At 42.4% G+C, this 4,203-nt stretch overlaps 1 pseudogene; it reads left to right on the top strand.

Moving 5' to 3' along the window:
- The first annotated feature begins 1,816 nt into the window (after window positions 1–1,816).
- On the top strand, window positions 1,817–3,396 carry LOC102500205 (glyceraldehyde-3-phosphate dehydrogenase-like; annotated as a pseudogene).
- The last annotated feature ends 807 nt before the right edge of the window (window positions 3,397–4,203 follow it).

Below are 4,203 nucleotides of genomic sequence, written 5' to 3' on the forward strand. Positions count from 1 at the left end.
GATTGTACCACAATGTGCATCAAAGTACACGGACAGAGCTATAGCTCTGCTGTCAAGACAACCGCTGCCTCTTCAAGCAAAAGCAAAATCAAAGACTTGTAGGATGCCAGTTGAGTAGGAACCCTAAGCCAAAGGCAAGTGCTGTGGCCACGACTGAGCACCTGGCGCTTCCCCACGAGAGCTGAATACTCAAGAAAATTGGGACTTCAAATGAGCTTCCACCTAACAAGCTGTAATTTTGTTTCATTGGGGAGAGAGTAGAGGATGAGTTAGGGGAAGAAACCAGAAGAGAATTCAACATGACAGTCCATTTGCTAATTCAGCGAGGAGTTCAAGACAATCTTCAGAATGCCACAAAACAAAAGCGTCATTATCTGTAATTACTGCTTACCAGTAGCTCGGATTGATAACAAGCTTCCTCCGCCAATCTCACCCTGCCATTATGAGAAGAGGCGATTAAACTAATTAACAAATCAACTTTTCTGTGCAACATTGGGCTCAATAGCAGAAAATAATGAGAAAAAGCTAGTTATTCGAAGGGATGAAATGAGACAGAAATCTGAAGTTAACAATAACGTGGATAGCGAGCTCAAATAATAGACAAATGTATACATTTTAACATTAGAAAATCCGATTGCACAGGGGAAATATGGAGCTATTTGATCAAAGGTACTGTTTAAATGAAAAAGTGCTTTATTTGATCAGATAATCATCAACAACTACAACACGCTTTCACAATGCTGTTTGTGTGGCAGATGCAAATATAAGATAATGTCTCACCTATGGGAGAGTTCGTCAGCAACCCAGGTCTTCTTGGTCATGGGTATTAACTCAAAAGAAATCACCAAAAAAGGCCATTTAGAATAACTGTATTCTGTAAGAAGAGACAAAGAACTAACTCTCACACCACTGCCGTACTTTGTACTTTCCTCAACTCCTCTCCTCTTGAAGCGGGGAGGAACACCATGTCTCTCATCCACCTCTAGTCGAATGCCTTTTTACCCATCAGGACACTCAGTGAGCACCTATGGAATGATGGACACCTCCATGGCAGCAGCCACATGTGGCTGCTGAGTCCTCAAAGTGTGGTTAGTGAGACTGAGAAATTAAATATTTTATTTTAAAGATGAATATTTAGCTCATTTATTGAGAAAGTTATAAATATATTTGAAACAACTCAGACATGTAAGTCTCCTTTTTCAACTGTAAATTTTATGAAATCTAAATAAAAGACAAGTGTCAATAAAAATTAGCATTCTAACTGAGATGTGCTATGAGAATAAAATACATACCAGATAATAGAGTTGTTATTAAAAAATATAAAACACAGAGCTAGCAGGTGGTGTGGTGGTTAAGGCTCTGGATTCCCACATGGTAGACCATGGTTCAAGTCTCAGACCTGGCAGTTTGCTTTCTCACTTTCTCTCTCTCTCATCTCTTTCTAGAGAACATCCATGCCCTAGAGCAAATTTTAAAAGAATAATAATTAATAAAGTTAAATAAATCATTTAAATGTAAAATATATCATTAATATTTTATATTGATTACAGGTCAAACTGATAATATTCGGATATGCTGAGTTGAATAAAATACATCATTAAAGATAATTTCACCTGTCTCACTATACTTTCTTTAATGTGACTACAAGAAAACTTCAAATTACATATTTGGCTACTAGTTAGTGCTGATCTATAGAGTGAATTAATGCTATGCCACACACAGCAGCATTTTAGAACTAGCTAAGGCTCTTTGCACCTCCCTGTTTGACAGACAGCTGCATCTTCTCATGCAGTGCCAGCTGCATCCCAGAGACACAATGGTAAAGGTCAGAATGAACAAATTTGGTCGTATTGGGCACCTGGTTACCAGAGCAAAGTGGATGTTGTCGCCATCGACCACTCCTTCATTGACTTAAACTACATGGTCTACATGTTTCAGTATGATTCCACCCATGGCAAGTTCAATGTCACAGTCAACGCTGAGAACAGGAAGCTCATCATCAATGGAAAGTCCATCACCATCTTCCAGGAGCGAGAGCCCGCCAACATCAAATGGGGTGATCCTCATGCTGAGTATGTTGTGGAGTCCACCAGTGTCTTCACCACCATGGAGAAGGCTGGGGCTCACATAAAGGATGGGTCCAAAAGGGCCATCATCTCTTCCCTTCTGCCAGTGTCCCCATGTTTTGATGGGCCTGAACCACAAGTATGAAAACTCCCTGAAAACCATCAGCAATGCCTCCTATACCACCAACTGCCTCACTTCCTGGCCAAGATCATTCACAACTTCAGCATTGTGGATGGACTCATGACCACAGTCCATGCCATCACTGCCACACAGAAGACTATAGGTGGCCCCTAGGAAGTTGTGATGTGATGGCCATGGTGCTGCCCAGAACATCATCCTAGCATTGGTCGGCACTTCCAAGGCTGTGGGCAAGGTCATCTTGGAGCTAAACGGGAAGCTCACCAACATGGCCTTCCATGTCCCCACCCATAATGTGTCACTTAGGGACCTGACCTGCCACCTGGAGAATGCTGCCAAATACAATGACAACAAGAAGCTGGTAAAGCAGGCATCACAGGCTCCCCAAAGGGCATCCTGGGCTACTCTGAGAACCAGGTCACCTGTAACTTCAAGAGTAACGCTCATGCTTCCGCCTTTGATATTGGGGCTGGCATTACCCTCAATGACCACTTTGTCAATCTCACTTCCTGGTGTGACAATGAATTTGACTATAGCAACAGGGTGGTGAACCTCACAGTCCACATGGTCTCCAAGGAGCAGCAGTCCCAGCAAGAGCATGAGGAAGAGAGAGGCCCTCAGCTGTGAAGCCAGCTGCCATTCAGTGCCCACCACACTGAGTTCATGACCACAGCCCATGCCATCACTGCCACACAGAAAACTATAGGTGGCCCCTAGGAAGCTGTGATGTGATGGCCATGGTGCTGCCCAGAACATCATCCTAGCATTGGTCGGCACTTCCAAGGCTGTGGGCAAGGTCATCTTGGAGCTAAACGGGAAGCTCACCAACATGGCCTTCCATGTCCCCACCCATAATGTGTCGCTTAGGGACCTGACCTGCCACCTGGAGAATGCTGCCAAATACAATGACAACAAGAAGCTGGTAAAGCAGGCATCACAGGCTCCCCAAAGGGCATCCTGGGCTACTCTGAGAACCAGGTCATCTCCTGTAACTTCAACAGTAACACTCATGCTTCCGCCTTTGATATTGGGGCTGGCATTACCCTCAATGACCACTTTGTCAATCTCACTTCCTGGTGTGACAATGAATTTGACTATAGCAACAGGGTGGTGAACCTCACAGTCCACATGGTCTCCAAGGAGCAGCAGTCCCAGCAAGAGCATGAGGAAGAGAGAGGCCCTCAGCTGTGAAGCCAGCTGCCATTCAGTGCCCACCACACTGAGACTCTCCTCTCCCTGATACAGTTTCCATCACAGACACCCTGGAAAAGTGGAGGGACTCAGGGAGCCCTACCTTGTCATGAACCATCAATAAAGTACACTGTATTAGCCAAAAAAAAAGAGAGAAGTATTTTGAGAATAGTGACTGAAAACAGCCAAAGAATATTTACAAGGGAGAGTCAAAGAAAAGCAACAAAGCACAATTATCTGGAATCACTTAAAATGTGAATATATATTCCTACGTATTTCAGGGCTGAGCGTATCACAGTTATTTCTGTAATAATAACTTCTTTTTGTATATAGAATGTCCAACATGTCGTTTTGAAATACATATGCATTGTGAAATGCCTACACTGAGCTAATTAACATATGCATTACCTCACATCCTTAGCAATATTTGTAGTGAAATCACTTAAAATATATTATCTAGCAACTTTGAAGAATATAATGCATTATTATTAACTAGTTACCATGTTGTACAAGAGATCTTTAAACTTATTCCTCCTGTCTAACTGAAACTTTGTATTTTTTGACCAACATCTTCTAAATATTCCTACTTCTCAACCTCTGATAAACACCTTCTACTCTACTTCCATAAATTCAGCTTATAAGTGGCATCTTTATCGTTCTTTCTGTGCCTGGCTTATTTCACGTAACACAATGTCCTCTGGTTTTATCCATGTTGTTGCCAATGACACGATTTCTTTCTCTTTTTTAAGACTGAATAATACTCCATTGTGTGTGTGTGTGTGTTGTGTGTGTGTGTGTGTGTGTATT

This window comes from Tupaia chinensis, unplaced genomic scaffold (genome assembly GCF_000334495.1).
Source record: "Tupaia chinensis unplaced genomic scaffold, TupChi_1.0 Scaffold149168_1, whole genome shotgun sequence".
In the NCBI taxonomy this organism is placed as follows: domain Eukaryota; kingdom Metazoa; phylum Chordata; class Mammalia; order Scandentia; family Tupaiidae; genus Tupaia; species Tupaia belangeri.